We start from the raw sequence: 19617 nt of genomic DNA, 5'->3' as shown, positions 1-19617 counted from the left end.
AAAAAGAGAGAGAGAGAGAGAGAGAGAAAGTCCCTGCAACTCCTAAACAGAACAGGTCTCATGGAATGCAAAGGAAAAGCCACCCAAAGATGTTCAGAAAGTACCTCTGAATGACGTTCTACACTTCCAGTGTCTGATCCAGAGTGCTGCTCATTGACATCATCCTCACCATCTGACCCTGAGTCCCGTTCATCCTGAACTGGGGTAGCGCCTCCATCATCTGCTCAAAAATAAACAAAACCCACTTATAATGTAATATGGATGACATCTATGACCAAAGAGAACACATTCAATCAAGAATAATATAAGGGTAAAATCTACCACTCATAAAGTTAACTATGCTAATATTCTGAACAATCATCATACAAATACCAACAATCATAACATGTACTATGCCATAAGTGGCATAAGAATATATTATAAATGGAATGTGTATCTTATGAAACATTACTAAAGACCAGCTCAGCAACTTCGAGCTAATAGTGCACTGTTTAACTATAATATTTTATGTTAAAAATGGAGTCTGTCTCTCCCCAACACTTGCCACCTTCTAATGTACTATGTGTTTTACCAAGTTATTTTGTTTAATGTGGACTTTTTTCCGCTTGAATGAAAATGCCACAAGAGGATTTCAGTTCACTGCTGACTTCCAAGAGCCCAAAACACTGATTGGTATATGGTATACAATATTTATGAATGGCAAGCACAAGGAACTCTAATCCAAAAATGTTGGGAAAAAAATTATTAAAAATAATTTGTATTGAGAATAATTTAGGGCTGTTTCAGGGTATACCAAGATTTGGTAAGAGGTTCAAGAAAAATAAACACGTTTTTAAAAAATGAAGTAGTCAACTAACTATAGGAAAACAAAAACATTACACTGTACACAAATGAAATCACTATCATAAAGAAATAAAAATATATAACTACAATAAGAATAGCTTTTGGTTTTTTTTTTTGTGGAGGTTTTTTCCTATAGAGCGCATGCGCTCGCCAGAAAGACAGAGACAGACAGAGAGACGGAGAGACAGAAAGCGAGAAATCACCCCCCAGGTGGGTGGCCACGCTGCAATCCCTTCTCCTCCATTCTCCTCTCAGGATCTTGGGCATGAACGTACACACACCCAGCGTGAATTTAAGCCACTGGGTCCCAGCCTGGAACCAGGCCTGGAACCGCAGTAGACTACATGGGAGTCCAGCGACACAGCCATTAAACTAACTGCTGGTCCCAATAAGAATAGTTTTGAAGTTTAATTTTAAAAAGTAAAAGGACTAAGGAAATAGCTCTTAAGTTTTTAGCTTCTAGCACTGTCCTAGCATAATAAGAAAACATCACAAAATGCCTAAAACGATGCAACAAGAAATAACATAAAATAGGAATGCAGAAGTAAACACCAAAACCACCAAGAGAATGGAAAGTCGGTGGAAAAGGTAAGAGGTAAGTCAGAGAACTGTCCTTTCTTGTTATCTCTTTTTATCACTTAGCCCATGTACATGTATTACATGTAATTATCTATGAAGTAATTGAAAAACGACTTGAAAAACTTCTTGCACGTTTTTAAACAAAACAGCAGTACGTGCTTAAAAAAAAAACAAACAAAAAAACAAAACCAACCTTCCCAGTCATTACTGTTCGCTATACAAAGCAAAATCAAAACGCAAAGAGCTTAACGATTAAGCAATTGTTTTGAGCACTTTTAGTACAGAACACTCAAATGTAACTACTACACACAAAAGCAAGCAGTGTTTTCATCCACTAGGTTCTGCCTCACTCATCCTTTGTAACTTGGTGTCTAGGACAGTGCTAGCAGCGTGGAGCCCAGAAAGGTTTACTAAAAACAACGCAAAACCTCGGTGAAGAGAAACGGTAAAGATCTCAAGTTGAAAGAAAGGAACAAAAAGCACCAAAAAGGCCCAGATAATGCACTCCTTACTCTAAAATACTCATGCAATTAAATCAAAGATCCTGCATCATCTTAGTGGGAAACCAGTGTTGCGGGCAAAGTTAAATTGGCTCTAAGTTCGAGTGAAGTCTAGGAAGGACCCCTGCCACACAGAACAGTTCCCCAGGATTCCCGACAAACTCAATTTCTGATAAATTCCTTTACAGGACAGACCTCTTTCCTAACACTGTGCACGTGGCAGGAGCTTAAGCTTTCCCGCTAGAACGCCCACTTTCAAGGTTCCTCCTTCCCGGCCTGCAGCTGGTGGGCGGGCTCTGCCCACTACTGGCTGCGCACCTGGACAGGGGGACCTCCCCGGGGCCTCCTTCCCCTCCCCCGCCGGGTGCGAGACCAAGCCCCGGCGAGGAACCGCCGCGCCTTTCCTGGCGGTGTAACCACCCCCCCGACCGCGAGGCTCCGTGTTCACGGGCTCCCGCCCGACCGGAGAGTTTGTAGGATGCGGAGAATATGAAAGCAGCAGCTGAAGAAGCGAAGGCTCCAACTTGGAAGCCCGGGCTGAAAAGGGGGAACCCGTAAGGCAGGCAGGCGTGCGGGCCGGCGATCGACTTCCCAGAAGCACCTCTGGGGCCAAAATGGCGCCTGCCTACGACCCTCAAGGGAATGCAGCGCGCAGGCGCCGTCTCCCGTCAGCCGGCCAATGAAGAGAGGTAACGGAAGTGACGCAAACGTGACCAGAAAGGAGACTGCCGGGAAAACTTAGTGGGAACTTAGGTTTCAGTTAAATACCTTTGTTAGGGGAATCCTTGTCTGTACTATGGGAATGTGTCTACGCTGTGTTTGAGGAGCTTATGAGTTGCTGTTACCCAAAAAATGAAGACCTGCTGAAATTACATCTTTCGTTAGGCCGAAAAGCCGCCGTTCCCGTCATGCAGCGACCATGATTCCCGCCCTTCATACGTGTGGAAGTGGCGCGTGGCTCTCTGGGACTTGTAGTTGGACACCTGCGGAGATTCAGCGCGTTACCTACGGATGTGATCAGAAGCACCTCGCTCGCTTCAAGCACTTTTGTTCCGTCTTTTCTTTGTAAAAGAACAACTGAATTTCCATTGTAAGAAGCCATTTGGTGAACAGTAAGAAGTACAGGTCTTTGCTTCTAGAAAGAAGAAACATTAAGAGGGGCACCGTTGAACTTTACTTGAACCCACGCTCACGGAAAACAACGATGATTGAGAAACCTGGCTTGCCGGTGTTCCTGTAACTGCTCGCTGTAGATAACCACCCTTCATGTGACAGATACAACGCTTGGGGGTGGGCCCTTGTTTACTCATGGCCAGCCCACGCAGAAGTAGTTTCCCTTTTGTCTGAACCTATTGGTAAGGCTAGATTACGTTCTTGGTCTCAAGACTGAGTAGGGAAAAAAAAAATCACATTATACTCCATAAATATGTGCAATTATTGCGGCAGTTAATTATTTTGGTGACTTGGTGGCCAAGGAAGCCGCAGTTCATACGGCTGATGGAAGAGTTGGAATCTCAAGCTGCCTGGAGTGTGTACCTGGAGCAAGTCCTGCTGATGGAGAAATGAAGAAAAGATTGCTTCGTTTGCTTGCTCCCATTGAGTAATGCTTTCTCCCTCTTCCTCTCCTCCCCTTGTCTCTGTCTCCATCTCTCTTTGGCCGGTGCAAGCACTGTCTGGCAATTTAAGAAAAAAAAAAGTAAGGACAAGAATATGTTTTCAAATTAATAATGATTAATTTTATTATTATTTTTAAAATTTTTGCTGTAAGGTACACACACTTGCAAGAGAGAGAGAAAGTAAGAAAGCTAGCTGCCAGGTCCAGGACTCTAAAAGCAGTCAGTCATGTGGGAGTCCGGCACCTTGACCACCACAGTACCTGCTGGCCCAAGAACAGAGAGTTTTTTAACAGTGGATTCAAACTATTAGAAGAAGGTAATAGAAGATAAGCCAGAAGCAACACAAGTGTGAGGATAAAATCACTTTTTAGTAAATATCTGGACTAACATATCAAAATGGAGAATATAAATTACAACATATACAATCTGTTTTTTCAAAGTTGGTTTTAGAGAACACAGGGCAAGCCCCATATGCTAGTGGTTAAAGGGAGCCAGATAGCACATGGCCAACTATGGCTGGAATTCCAGCCCGGCAGCTTCACACTTGGTGTATGTGTATGCATACCTGCCCCAAATCCTTATAGGATGGAGAAATGGAGAAGGGATTGTGTATGACCACACTCCACTGGGAGGTGATTTTTCCCTCTCATTTCTCTCAGGTGAGCACATGTGCCCTCTAGCAATTCGAAAAAAAAAATTAAATTGTGTATGCCCTGGCATACACACATGCACACACTTATATGCCCTGGCTGTATGCCCCAGATGTGGAAAATAGACAATTTTTTTTCTTTTAAATTTTTTATTCCCAGAGGTGCTTTCACTGCCAGAGGGAGAGAGAGAAAGCACTCCTCCCCCACCCCTATGGAGTGTAGTCATGCTGAAATCCCTTTTCCTTTTCTCTATTCTCTGGGGATTGTGGGCATGCCTGCACAGGTACCTGGTGTGTTTTTCAAGCTGCCAGGGTTGGGATTCAAACCACGGTTGGCCCTGTGTGATCTAGCCACTAGGCCACAAGGCCAGCCCTAGACAAAACTACTTCTTTGGGGTAAAGGGTAAAGTAAGTTAATTCGCATGTATTAAAATTTTTTTTCTTTCTTTCTTTCTTTCTTTCTTTCTTTCTTTCTTTCTTTCTTTCTTTCTTTCTTTCCTTCTTTCTTTCCTTTTGGAGATGTTTTTGCTGTAGGGCACATGAGCTCACCAGAAAGACAGACAGAGATAGAGAGATGGAAAGTGAGAAATCCCCCCCCAGGGGGGATGACCATGCCACAATCCCTCTCCTCCATTCTCCTCTCAGGATTTTGAGCCTGCAGGTGCAAGTGCCTTGCGTGAGTTTTAAGCTGCTGGGTCCAGGACTTGAACTGCGGTCAACTACATGGGAGTCCAGCGACATAGCTATTACGCCAACTACTGGTTCCAATACATGTTTTTAAATATTTTGTGGGACCAGCAGATGGTGTGATGGTTACATTGCTGGACTCCTACATAGTCAACCATGGTTCAAGTCCTGGACCCAGCAGCTTAAAACTCACGCAAGGCACTTGCACCTGCAGGCTCAAAATATGGAGAGAAGAGTGGAGGAAGAGGGATTGCAACATGACCATCTCCCCAGGGGGTACTTCCTTGCTCTCTGTCTCTCTCTGTCTCTCTGGCGAGCACACATGCTCTATAGCAAAAATCTCTCTAAAAATAAAAAAGGGAAGAGAAGAGGGAGAAAAAAAGAGAGAGAGAAAGGAAAAGAAATGATTTTGTGTAAGAAGATGTAAAAGAAACTTAAGTCTCCTTTGTGGCTGAAAAGAAATGAGCTGCCAAATAGAAGCCTAATTATAGTTTGAATTGCCAACCTGGTCAACCTGAAACATGCCAGGCACGTGTGCCCAAGATCCAATGTGCTGGAGGACCAGAGGAAGGGATCGAGTGTGACTAGTCCTGTGGAGGGTGCGCCTTCCCCTCCACACACACACACACGTTCATGTACACATATATATGCTCTTTCATGAGTAAAGAAGTGATTCACTCAGATTGAAATTCTTTCCCTGTATAATGAAACTAACTAGACATAGAGATAAACACTCTGTTTACCTGTCTTAAACTTGTGATTACAAAACAATAAAAAATATCAACCATCCCACTTTCTCACTGTAAAAGTCTAAGGCAAAATTTGATTAGACGCTGATTATATTTGGAATGCTCTCCCTATTGCAATAGACTGAGTAAAATCTTTTCTATTACTTGTTTGTATTTTTCTAGGACAAAGAAGCAAACATCCTTGCCTTTTAATTGGAGGAAGGTCAGTGGAGGTATAAAGAAAGATCCCAGAAGGTGTAGATTTGCAGAAGTAGGCCCTGCAAAGGACATAGTTTTTTGTTTTCGTTTGTTTGTTTGTTTTTGCCATAGGGCACATGCACTTACTGGAGGGAGACAGAGGGAGGGAGGCAGAGCCAGTGAGAGGAAAAGTGAGAAATCACCCCCCCCCGGGGGGGGGGGGGGGTGTCCCCGCCCCCAACCCCTTCTTTTTTCCCCCCGCGGGGGGGGGGGGGGATGGCCACACCACAATCCCTTCTCCTGGGATTTTGAGCACTCTTGCACACGTGCCTAGTGTGATTTTTAAGCCACCAGGTTTGGAATTCAACTGCAGTGGTCCATGTGGGAGTCTAGCACTTTAATCACTATATCACCTGCTGGCCCCACATACAGAGTTCTGGGCAGACTTCACTTGCTGTATTGCTCAGAGGGTACATTGGAAAGTCCACCTCTTGCCACAGTGTTGAGAGATGTAGGTTTTCTGATGCTGTCTCTGCCATCAATTCTCAGAGTGCCTTAGGCCACAAGCCTCCAGAATTGATGGTCTACAGATATAACCCTTTGGCTAGCCAGTCAGAATGTGCTAGCAGAGATCAGTTCTAAGCTCTTGGAAAGGATATAATAAGGGAAGAAAAGAAGAGGGGTGCTTTGTCTCTGGAAAGTCCCATGTTTTTATAAGAGAGTTCATGGGTAATCCTTCTTTGATGTAGTGGGAACAGCTTTGAATCAAGTTCGGCCCCTTTTGCTATGGGAATACCATCTTCTAAGTATGTTATGAGAATCAGAAGAGCAAAGAATCAGCAGTGGCTGAAACCACAGATACAAAATTTAAATACCCCCCCCCCATTGGATAAAAGAAACCCCAGGGTTCAAGATCTAAAGAGTGGGAGAGATTGTACCTGTGTAAGGCAGGATGAATAGGGATGAGGTTTAGTGGAAGAGAACTGAGTGTAAATCCTGCCTGTAAGGACCAGAGATTTAAGACCAACAGCTATGAAAGTGATTGGGTTTATGGCCCAATGCATGTGCAAGAAGATAATTACTGAATTTTTAAAAAAGATTTATTTATTTATTTATTATTTAATTTGCTGTAGGGCACACACGCTTACCAGAGAAAGAGAGCAAGAAGGTGAGAAAGCAAGCCACTAGGTCCAGGACTCGAACCACAGTGAGCCATACGGGAGTCCAGTGCCTAACCACTACACCACCTGTTGGCCCCTAATTCCTGAATTTAACATACAATAATAACAAGCTGTCCTGGGCTCAGCCTCAGTGGTGCAGGCAATGAGGTGCTGCTGCATAATATGGAATCTGTATGAGAGGTCTGGGTTTGAATCCCCAGTTGACCTTAACACAATGGGTGTACCCATGATCCTGGTTTGCTGGAAGGCTGGCTGGGGTGGGAGGAGGTGGGGGGGGACAAAAGGGGGATCACAGTGTGGAAAGACCCTGTCAAGGGTCTTTTTTTTTCTCTCTCTCTCTCTGAATAAATATAAAACAGCAACAATAACAGCAACAATCTAACTATTCTAACAGTTTAGAAAATGAAGAACTAGAAGCAGGCTTAACACAATGTGCTGAACCTCAGAAGGCTGAAGCAAAGAAGCATCAGATTTAGTGTTTGCCCTTAGAAATCCAACAACTTGGGACCAGCAGATGGCATAATGGTTACATCACTGGACTCCCACTTGGCTGACAGTGGTTAGAGTCATGGACGTGGAGGCTTGAAACTCAAACCAAGTGTATGTGAATGCAAGCCCAGAATCCTGAGAGTAGAAGGGATTGTGGCCTGGCTATCCCCCCTGGGGGAAGAGGGTTGATTTCTTGCTTTCTGTGTCTCTGTCTCTACAGTGAGTGCATGCACCCTATAACAAAAATCTCTCTTAAAAAGAGAGAGAGAGACATGATGAACCACTTGATAAATATAGAACCGTAGTTAAAGCAATGTGCTTGTTAATAAACAGCTTCAGAAGAATTCCCCAGAGCCCCTTTCTACCAGCTGACTATCCCTGTGGTAGAAATCCTGGCACAGCACACATGTGTCTGAGTCTTGGCTACCTTGCATTTTGAGGACCACCATCTCCACCTCCCCTTGTATGTCACGCCAGCCCCAGCACAGTTGGCCCATGGTGATGGTAGTGGTGGTAATGCAATGCTGTCACGTGTTTTGTATGTGGGGGGGTGCACAATATAAGAAACAGCTTGACACCAGCAGAGCTGCACACTAGGGACACAAAGCTCTGGGTTCTGAGCCTAGCTCCAAGTGGACGGGGCTTGGTGAGCTGGGACAACTACCATCCTTTTATGAGCCGCAGTTTACCCTTGTCAAATGAGGGGGTTGAGTCAGAAGATTTCAGGCCCCCTTAATATCATTATTTCATGTCAGAATAGCCAGGTCTCTAAGCCCAGCCTTGTTAGGAGACCTTGACAGAGAAGAAACAAAAAGAATGCATTCTAAGACTACCCTGGCTGGGTGGATGTTCTCACCATCCCAGCCTTAACAATTCTGCAGGACAAGACTTGTCTCATGAGGGTTGTTTATAACACTGAGAACTGACACCCACTAGGAAATCCATTCATTGTAGATGATGAAATACTAAACCTCAGTACCATGGCACACCATGCAGTTGCTCACATAGAGGGATGCCCAGAATATATGGGCAAGTGAAGAATACTGGGTCATAACTGCTGTAAACAATTGTATGTATGTGAATAACCTAACAGTAAGCAGACAAAAATGCAGTCTAAGAATTCTTTAATAAATATGAAGGGAAAATACCTTTCCAATAATGACTTCAAAGCCATAACCCATAAAACAAGAAGATTGAAAAGTGTATAGTGATATTAAAGCTTAAAAAAAAAGTTACGCTTGCTAAAATAACATACAATTAGCAAAGTCAACAGATAAATGATTAGGAAATCTAAACAAAATTTAAAAATTATTTTGGCAGGGCCATTCCCATTGTGCAGCAGTTAGCCCTGTGCATAGGAAGTCAGGTCCCACCTGGCCAACAATTCAACCTCAGCAACTGGAAGAACACTCTAGGTGCATGCACCTTCATGCCCCAAATCATGATGGAATGGAAAAACAGAGGAAAAGGACTGCAGTGTGACCATGTCCCAGGGGGAGGGGAGATACTTCTCTCCTTAATTCCACATAGCAACACATATAACCTCTGGCAATAAAAGAAAAAAGTTATTTTGCAACTCATAGACCTCCCTAATAAACACAAAGCCTCTAGAAATCAGTAAGACTAATAATTCAATACAAAAATGGGCAAAGGGGACCAGCCCATAACCTGGCTAGAGCTCACTGCCAGTCTGTGATTGCCCTTGGTATGGGAGCTGCCCAGCCCAGTTGGCCACAATGGGGCCACATCTTCAGGCTCAGAGAGTTTAAACAGTAGGTTCCTTTATTTTCTCTGGTCTTACCTTGCACAGCAACTGTGAATGCATGCCTGCCCTGAGAAAAGAACCACCCCAGTGCAGACTTAATGTGTGTATTTGTGGGCCATATTCAAGTTACAAGAGCAGTCTTTGGGTTTGTTTATTCATTTTAAAATTTCATTTCTTCCATGGGGATAGAGACAGAGAGGTAGGAGATAGAGCACCTCCAGTGGGTGCTCAGCTTTCAGCCAGTCCTGGATCATGGGCAAGTAAGCGTGTGCCCAGTATATTCAGGGAGATCTCTGAACCCAGTGGGTCCTGACACCATGATCCACCCCAGCTTTCAGCCAGTCCTGGATCATGGGCAAGTAAGCGTGTGCCCAATATATACAGGGAGATCTCTGAACTTGAACCTGAACTTCCCAGGTGGGATTGCGTTACAGAACATTGCTTTCTTTTTCTTTTTCTTTCTTTCTTTCTTTTTTTCTTTTTTAAAGAGAGAGTTTTGCTATTTTTATCATTGCACTACCATCTGGCCCCAGAGTCTTTATTTTGTATCAGTTTGATTTTGGTTTATCTTTCATTTAACTCAAACATGTGGTCTCTTCATGTAGTTTTTCTCCTGCCTACACTTCCCAGCTGGGATTACAGATATGCACCACCATACCTAGTTCTTTTTTGGACAGACTCTCATTATATTGACCAGTCCTGCTTCGAGTTTGTGGTCCACTCACTGAATTACAGATACAAGACGCTAAGTCCAGCCTTTAGTTGGACCAGAAATCAAGCACGGGCCTCCCAGGTGGCCCCAGCGTGCAGGGCATAACATCTACCAGTGCACGCCTCTGCACTGGGCCTGGTTTTGGTTTTGGTTTTGGTTTGTCGTGAGCTCTACATTACTGGAGGTATGAAAGGAGGAGCTGCAGGTACGTCATAGAGACTTTCATATTTGAAATCATGGTTGGAAATCAGGTGACCTTCACAGCTTTTCTTCCTTTTTCTTTTTTTATTTTTTAACTATTATTTTGTTGTGGTAATATATAACACAGAATTTGCTATTTTAACCATTAAATGTACAATTAAGTGGCATTAATTACATTTACAATATTATACAACCATCCACTATCTATTGAATATTTTCAAAATTTTCCATTGTCCAGGGACCATGCTATAAGAAAAAGTTCCTGGTTCACATCCAGAGAACTCCATAAGTGTGCTGAGCATACATATACCTGTGATCCAGGGCTGGCTGAAGCTAGGGTGGGCTGTGCATCAAGACCCTGTTAGAGACACTCTCTTCTGTCTCTCACTCAAAGGAGAAATAAATAAACTTGAAACTTTTTTTTTTTTTAATTTCCATCATCTTAAACAGAAACTATACTAGTTAAGCAACAACTCCTCATTTCCCCCTTTCCCTAAGTCCCTGGCAACTTCTTTTTTAAAAACAAATTTTATTTCATTTTATTATTATTTCTTTTATTTAATTATTATTCTTTTCACTTGACAAGAGAGAGGAAGTGAGAAAGCAAGTCACCGAGTCCAGGACTCAAACTGCAGTCAGCCATGTAGGAGTTCAGTATCTTAACTGCCATGCCACCTGCTAGCCCCAACCCCTGGTAACTTCTTTTTTTTTTTTTTTTTTGGAGAGGTTTTTGCTATAGGGCACATGTGCTCGCCAGAAAGAGAGACAGAGAGACAGAAAGCAAGAAATCACACACCCACCCCAGGGGGGTGGCCATGCCACAATCCCTTCTCCTCCATTCTCCTCTCAGGATCTTTGGCATGCACGCACATGCACCCAGCATGAGTTTAAGCCACTGGGTCCGGGACTTGAACTGCAGTCAACTACATGGGAGCCCAGCGATATCCCCATTACACCGATCTGCTGGTCCTATCCCCTGGTAACTTCTAATCTGCTTTTTTATCCTCAATGAATTTGCCTATTTTAAACATTCCATAAAAATGGGACAATACAATTCTCATATTTGTCCTTTTGTGACTGTCTCATTTTAGCTAGCATATTTTCAAAGTTCATCCATGTTGTAGCATATCTCAGAATTTGTACCTTCTTTATGGTAGAATTATACTCCATTTGTGCAGCGCTAGCATAACACTGTGCAATGCTGGGAGCCACATGGAAGATTGGGGTTTCGTTCCTGGGTTAACCTGTACATGCTGAACACATGCCATGATACTGACTAGTCGGCTAAAAGCCTTGAGGGGGGATTATGACATGAGACGCTGTTGATGGTGCTTGCTTCTCTGACTGTCTCTCATGAAGTAAATAAGTAAATAACAACAAGAAGAAAAAAGCAAGCACAAGAAAATTCTTTCCATGTGTCCTAAGTCTGAGTGAGCACCAAAGTGTGGGTCTGCATGTGAATCCTCCCTGCCTTCATTACCCAAGGTGGTTTGCTGTGAGCAGAGGCCCAGTGAACACCCATAACACGAGTGACTGAGTGACCAAGTCAGGGAGGGAATTCCCTGGAGGACCACCTCCAGGCCCCAGATGTCCTTCGGCTCTAATGGCTTATTTGGAGACAGTTTATATTCTTGGACCTGGTTTAATGGGAGCTGAAAAGATAATTATGAAAGATAATTATGTTAAGAGCAGATTTGGAAGTGACAGTGGGGTTGTAATCTCTAGTTTTAGGGACTATACAGAAATAAAAGTGGTATTCCCAAAACAACTTAGAGAAGCAGTGAGTTTTCATGGACAGTTTGACATTTCCTCAGTGTTCTGGATAGTAAATACATAGTAAAACCAACAGCAAATCATCCCTTGCCCTGTCCAGTTGGCTTCCACCTGGCCTGCACGCCCCTCGGTTACCAGGTGAGAACGATAGCTCCTCTGTGCCAGGCCATTCTCAGATACTAGAACAGATAGGCTCAACAATGTTGCTCTCTGGCCACAAAGAGGCTGAAACCTTACTGGTCATATAAGTTAACATTCCTGAAGCAGCTATAGTTAAGATGGTGTAATTACTGGAAGTTCATTCATTATTCAAGTTTATGGTTTTGAATCTTGGTTCTTTCACTTACTGGCTGTGTAACTTTGAGTAAGTTACTTAACCTTTCTGTGCTTCAATATGATCATCATCTATAAAGTGGGGATTATAATACTAGTCATTTGACGGAGGTGTTATGAGGATTAAATGCATTAATGTAGACCAGTAACAATCTCTGGGGTATAAAATATGTATTACTCCTTATAATTATTAGGCATAAAAAAATCTAACTTGTGATTTCTGCCCTGAGAAACTGCAATCCCTCAGGAAGTCCTATTTTTTTAAAAAAAACATATGCTAAGAGGTGAAATATGTGATGAGGGCAACAAGAGCCATAGGAATGAAAAGGAGGCTGATGCTAGCACGAGCTGTAGCATTGGGACAGACTTCTTGGGCGAGGGGAGTTTGAGTTGCTACTTGAAGGGCAAGGGCAGATGTGGATAGAAGAGGGATCAAGTTTGATCACAGTAGGTTAACTACCTCTCATGTAGCTATTTTTTGCGGTTATAACAATATATTGGGACCAGCTGGTGGCGAGGTGGTTAAGGCGCTGGATACTCCCATGTAGCCGACCATGGTTCGAGTCCTGGACCTAGTGGCTTGCTTTCTCACTTTCCCTCTCTCTTTCTCTGTGTCTCTCTCTGGTCAAATGAAAATAAGTAAATGAATAAATAAATAAATACATCTTAAAAAAAGACTCTGTCTTGAAAAAAAAACAATATATCAACACAATAAAAGCTTATTATTTCCCTACCAAGTAGTTATGTCATTGTTACAACAATATAAGAACATAATGAAAATTTATTTCTTACTCTGTCAATGGGAAGTTGGGAGGTGTCAGTGGAGAAGTGGAGGTGGCACTTTATTCCTTGTGGCCATTCAGGGTCACGGGCTTTTTGCATATTGTGACTTTGCTACGCTCTAGGGCCTCAGAATCTGCTGCTGTGATGCTCTGCATGCCACCAGCAGATGGGAGAAGAGCATGCAGGCTGATACAGGAGGTTTTAGTGGCCTGGCTTGCAGGTGGAACATATCACTTATCCTCATTCAGTGGCCACTCCCAACTGTGAGTGAGGTTGGGAAGAGTATCCATCGGTGGGCCAGGAAAAGAAAGAAATTGATCTGGAACACATGGAACACTTCAGGAAGGGATAAAAAATCCATTCAGGGACTGGATGGTGGCCCAGCAGGAAAACGCAACACTCTGCAAGGTTCTGGGTCATGTCCAGAGACCTTCCTGAACACACTGGGTGTGCACGTGTTCCTGATTTGGGACTAGCTAAGGCTGGGGGTATCAGGACCCCATTGGGGTACTATCTCTCTGTCTCTTGCTCAGGGTAGAGATAAGTAAAAAAGGAAGGATGGAAGGGAGGGAAGGAAGCCGAGAGGGAGGAAGGAAGGAAGGAAGGAAAAGAAAAGAAAGGAAGGAAGGAAGCTCAATGCTTCTTTTCCCAGAAACAATGCCCTTGGCATGTGCCTAAGCCTCTCACCCTCAGTCTCTTCCAAGAGCTAGACCAAGTGTTATCATAATCAGCACCGTCAGCATTACTCACATGGTTTACTGAGTTGCTACATCACCAAGTTTTGCTCTTCCCTCTTACTAGCTCTGTCTCCTCAGGGTAATGAGATTAGTCACCAGGATGCCATCTACCCTAGTCATGGGACAGCAGCCCCCTGTTTATGAGCAGTGGCCAAGGTTGAAATTCCAGGACAGACTCCTTCCTGGGTTGTCCGCAGAGCTGTGAACAGCTCTCCTGCTGCTCTGGACAAACCTCTGAGTAGTTCCTCTGAGATGTGTGGTGATAAGGCACCATCAGAACTGAGTCTTTTTCTCCTGACTTGGGACTCACCTCACCCATCAGGACTTTGGACCAAGCTCTGCCATCTCACAACAGTTGACCCAGGAAGCAGCACTTGGGCTTTTCTGATGACACAGTCATCCCCTTGGTGGGTTGAAACAAGATCCTCCGGGGAAGACAGGAGAGGGATGTTTGAGATGGTACTTGAAGGGCAAGGGCAGATGTGGATAGAAGCGGGATCATGCACTCACAGTAGGTTAACTACCGTGATTATAGTAGTAGTGCTGGTCCAAGGGTCCCTTCCCATACCCCTCTGGACCATATCTTCTTTTTTTTTTGGAGAGGTTTTTTCGCTATAGGGCACGTGCGCTCGCCAGACAGACAGAGACAGACAGAGAGACAGAAAGCAAGAAATCACCCCCCAGGGGGGATGGTCACGCCGCAATCCCTTCTCCTCCATTCTCCTCTCAGGATCTTGGGCACGCGCGCACACACGCCCGGCGTGAGTTTTAAGCCACCGGGTCCGGGACGTGAACTGCGGTCGACTATGTGGGAGTCCAGCGACATAGCCATTACACTAACTGCTGGTTCCCTGGACCATATCTTCTTGCCACCTGAGGAGGCCAAGGGCCAGGGCCTCCTTTACAAGGAGGATATTTGTTCTGGCCCTTGCTGGCCTCCTTTTTCTTCCAGCCTCAATTGTATCTGAGCCTATAAATTGTGCATTGTTTCTCAACTGGAGGCCACTCTGTCCCCCAGAGGACATTTGGCATTAATATTTAGATACGTTTAGACTTGCCACCACAAGGGAAGTATAGCTAGTAGATAGAGGCAGGGATGCTGATAAATGTTGTATAGGGCACAGGATAATCCCTCCCATCCCCCAGCAAAGATTAATTCAGCCCAAACATTGATAGCACCATGATTGGGAAACACTGAACTATGGGGATGAGTGCCCAGAGACCTGCAGTCTGATGCTGTACGTAAGCGTGGTTCCAGGGAAGCACTGAAGCCCTGCCCCCGCCCCCCCCCACACACACACATACACATACACCAGGTACGTCTCTGCCCTCATATCTCAGATATCGAGATACCAAGGGATCACTGGAGGAAAGGCCTTAAGACCCAGGGCCAAAGCGAACACGTTGGGGAAACACTTTCTTTGAAAATCTAAAAATAGGATGTCTCATCCATTGTTGGGAGTCAGAGAGGAGGGCATCCCAGTTTGTCTGGGAGTAGTTGGTGGAATGGAACCCAGTAAGCCCTAGCATGGGGTCAAATAGACTTCGATTTCGATCTTACCACTTCCACTTCAGGCTGTGTGATCTCAGCAAGTTTCTTGGCCTGTTTGCTCTGAAATGAGACTAAGCACCCCAGTTTGTAGGGTTTTGATGAGAGTTGAATGAAATGGTAGATGCAAAGTGACAGCACAGGGAAAACACCCGTTAGACTCTAGCTTTTCAAGACTGAGAATTCCACAATGTTTTTAAGAGTCACTCAGTGGCAGAGATCTGTAGTGATGGCACTGCCGTTTTTACAGGGTTACTATGAATAACTCGGCTGCTATAGGCTACATGGGAAGATTAAGCCTCCAGGAAGCATGTGGCCTCAGATTGCTCGGTGACATGTTGGTAGCACTGAGAAGAAGCACTTGCTGTGCTTGGATTTAGTCATTGGATGATGCTACAATGGGCTTGGTCACTGGACAAAAATGGAATGAACTCCAGGTTTTCCCATAGATGAATTTTGGTTCAACTCATAAATAGTTTTAGGCCCAGCTGCTGTGGAACAACAGTAACGCAAGTGCCCCGCAAGGCCTGAAAACACATTGGTGAGTGCCTGTATGTGGGCACCCAGAATCCCGAGGAGCTGGAGGGCCAAGACAAGGGGATTGTGGCAGGCAAGATACTGTCAAGGGTGCTTCTCCCTCCCTCTTTCTCTGGTGCATGTGAATACAATCATGCTCTCTATCATGAGTAAAATAAATCCTAACAGGATGGAGAAATGGAGGAGAAAAAATTGCAACATGACTGCACCACAGTTGGGGTGCTTGGAGCAGAGCACCTGCCATGGACTTCATTAGAGTCTCCAGATACCTGGGAAGGTGCTGAGCCCTTCATGGTCAGCTGATGGTCACCATGCCAAAACTCAGACCCCCATGGGCTCTGGGGAGGTGAGCATCCACCACTCTGTGGAAGGGACCGGAGTTAAAGAGCAGATGTTGTGAGCCCTGCTGGCTGGGGCTGCAGGCGGCGTGTGGGAGTGGATGTGCCTGGAGCCTGAGGACAAAGTCCTGTAATAAATTACATGGGGCAGAGTGCTCACCATTTCCTCTTGGGGCCCTTCCGCCTCACTCCTTACCCTCCGACCTGCCCAGATCCAACACTGCCTCCTCTCTTGGCTCTTTTACGGCCTTTTGGGTGGAGGTGAGGGGGGCAACCAGACCCTCATTCTACAGGTAAGAGTGTGAAGATGCGTCTCCTAACTAGGAGGGTGGGGGATGGGTGTGGAGCAGAGGCAGGGGCAGGGGAGGAGGCACTTGAAACAAGGTAGGGCATGCCGGTGGGAGAGGGAGCTGGAGACACTCTCAGGACCTGGAAACCGGAAACCTCCCAGCCCAGGAACTCGGTCCACTGGGCTTCAGGGCTGACCCTGGGAAGTCGAGGAGGAGGAGCAGAAAGAACAGGAGCTGCTGTCCTGGGCTTCTGCTGTAGGAGGACAATGGGGGCTGCCCTCAGCTCTGCAGCCTCCTTATGGCTGGAAAGCCTTGGGGTGTCAAGGATAGCATAGGGACCAATGACTGGGCCTCTGCCAGCTATCTACTGTGCCACAGGTGACATCTCGCTGTGTCCTCACAGCACCGTGGTGGTGTTACCTCATCTATGGATGCAGATACTGAGGATCATGCATGTTAAGGTGTCCACAAGGAGAAGCAAAGCTCTATGTGACTCCAAAGCCCAGGCTTGTCTGAGTTACTCACATATCTAGGATAATAGCTTGCAGTCTTCTCTAAAAGGAAGTGGGGCAAGGCAGGCCTGGAGTGGGGCAGGGCAGGCCTGTCTGACTTCAAGTCTCTTTGGGGTGAGGGAGGAAATCATGGCTGAGGAGAGGGACAGCAGTGCGGGTTCATGTCAGCATGGTGTTCATCCCATTCCCACGTCACAGAGGAGGTACCTTGAGACCCAGAGATCAGAGGGACTGAGGCTGGGCAGTGGGCAGGTGGGGGTCTCCATCCTAAAAACAACCAAATAGACACTCGTGCCTCTCAAAACCAGGCCTCCCCTTCAGGTTCCACTTGGTAATTTGGACATGAATTTTGCTCTAATCCATAAGACTCCTGAATTTTCAGGATTTAATTTTTTTTTTCTTTATTCATGACAGTATGTGTGGACCTGTCAGCAAGAGAGAGGAGTACCCTTCACGGGGTCTGGTCACGCTGTGATCCCCTTCCTCCAGTCCTTCAGCCCATCAGGTTATGGGCACTTAAGCACATGCCCAGCATATTTCAGGCTTACTGGGCAGCGAGTTTGGACTGCAGTCACCATGCGGGATCCAGCTTCCTTTGAGCAGCGCTTTACTAGTGCGCTACTGAGATGACCCCTCTGTTCAGAGTTTTAGCTGGAGAAAACGCAAACTGAGTGTGGCTCTGAAGCACAGTCCCTAGCAAAACTTTGCTGAGGACCACTTAGCTCCACAGTGCTGTGGGCAGGAAGTTGCAGGGTATCCACTCTCTGCCCCTCAAAAGGCCCTTTGCAGTATCTGTCTTGGGGCCTGCATCTCTCTCAGCTCCTAGCACGGGGCTCTGCAGAGAGGGCACAGTAAGGATGGTCGTCCTTACATGTGCTTATGTGACTTGGTGTTGTATGCATCTTGTAATGTTTGGTGCTTCCTCATTCTCAGTCAGTCCAGGAAAAAAGCTGTTCAGGGAGGAGGAGCAGGAATCCTAGTACATTTTTGACAGATGAAGACATTGAAATTAATGGTCGATGACTCGTCCAAGGCCACTAGACTATAAGCTCCTGAGAGCATGGGCTGGGTCTTTGGAGAATTTTTCTGTCCCTAGTATCCACCCAGGGCTCAGCAGAGAAGGGCCACTGAACAAAGGCATGTTGAATGATTGACAGGTAGTGACATCAAGCTAAGGATGAAGCCAAGATTTCTTGATCCAATGTCATTTCAGACTCTTGTCTACTTCCTCAGTTAGCCAAGCAGTGTATCCCATGTTCCTTCACTGCTGGCTGGCAGGGTGACAGTGCAAAGGAAAGTGATCAGTGCATACCAGGGGCCCACACCTTGGGCATTGAGATTCAGAGGAGGAGCTCACTGGACCAAGGACAGTAGAGAAGGGGAGGGGACCCACATGGGTTGGAAAGAGGAGAAGCTTGTGGCAATGTTCCAGGTGAGAGACTGGCATAAAGATGCAGAGGGAAGAAAATACCAGTTTGGCTTGAGTGCTGTTGGCACCTGGCAAGAACCAACTACAGGTGTAACCCCCTCAGGATTTAATTTTTTATTCTCTATTTCTACAATGATAGGAATTGTTCTCTTTTGCACCTCAATAGCCACTAGCTACACATTGAGCACCTGCAGTGTGGCCAGTGTAACCAATGAGTTGTATTTTCATTTTATTTATTATTTATTCACTTACTAAAAATATTTAAGGCCAGCCAGGTGGCATGGGGGTTAAGACGGCTGGATCCCACATAGCTGATGGCATGATTCATGTTCTGGACCCAGGTGTATGTGTGTGTGTGCCCAAAATCCCTAGAAGAGAATGCAGGAAAAGGGATTATGGCATGGTCACCCTCCCCCCTCCCCCGGGGATGCTTTGTCCTCTTCTCTCTCTCTCTCCCTGTTTCTCTCCAGTGAGTACATGCATCCTATAGCAAATTTAAAAATAAATAAAATAAAGAAGATTTTTCAAAATTTATGGCCAGAGGGTGTGCATACTAATCAGAGAGGTAGATATGTAGGGAGGAACCATGCTGTGGAGCAAATGCTAGGAGGAGGAGGGTGGCTGCTGGAGAGGGTCCTAAGGCCAGAGAAATTTACTTCAAGATAGATGAGACCTGAGCTTATCTCTATGCAGAGAGGTGTCTTGACAAACACATTATGTGGGACCAGCAGTTGGCATAATGGCTATGTCACTGGATTTCCATGTAGTCGACTGCAGTTCAAGTCCCAGACCCAGTGACTTAAACTCATGCCGGGTGCATGTGCGTGCGTGCCCAAGATCCCAAGAGGAGAAGGGATTGCGGCATGGCCATCACCCCTGGAGGGTGATTTCTTGCTTTCTGTCTCTCTATCTCTCTTCTTTCTTTTTTTTTTTAATTTAATTTTATTTTTTTATTATCATCATCATAATCTTCTTTATATTACATTGGATTACATATAACTTTACAGTGTATTACATTGTTTTTTCAAAAGGGAATGCCATGCATGTCCGTCAGTACAGAGACATTAATCTCCCCACCTCAACATTCAATATCTTTTCTATGTATTTCCCAATCATTATTTTTATTATTCTAATTATTTTTTAAAACAGTCAATTGCTATTTCTCATTTTGCTTGTAAAAATACTTTG

General features: G+C 45.1%; 2 protein-coding genes across 2 annotated transcripts in view; one reads left to right on the top strand and one right to left on the bottom strand.

The window, feature by feature from the left end:
* Nucleotides 1-220, bottom strand: part of IWS1 (interacts with SUPT6H, CTD assembly factor 1) — a 46488-nt gene extending 46268 nt beyond the window's left edge. Inside the window, exon 1 of the mRNA XM_027773881.1 lies at nucleotides 105-220. The gene's annotated coding sequence lies outside the window, so the exon portion shown is untranslated. The remainder of the gene's footprint in view (nucleotides 1-104) is intronic.
* Nucleotides 221-16389: 16169 nt separating this feature from the next.
* The window catches only part of MYO7B (myosin VIIB), a 79179-nt gene continuing 75951 nt past the window's right edge, over nucleotides 16390-19617 (top strand). Inside the window, exon 1 of the mRNA XM_006153691.3 lies at nucleotides 16390-16491. The gene's annotated coding sequence lies outside the window, so the exon portion shown is untranslated. The remainder of the gene's footprint in view (nucleotides 16492-19617) is intronic.

Source organism: Tupaia chinensis, unplaced genomic scaffold (genome assembly GCF_000334495.1).
Source record: "Tupaia chinensis unplaced genomic scaffold, TupChi_1.0 Scaffold000386_1, whole genome shotgun sequence".
Lineage (NCBI taxonomy): Eukaryota > Metazoa > Chordata > Mammalia > Scandentia > Tupaiidae > Tupaia > Tupaia belangeri.
This window is presented reverse-complemented; position numbering and strand designations above follow the sequence as displayed.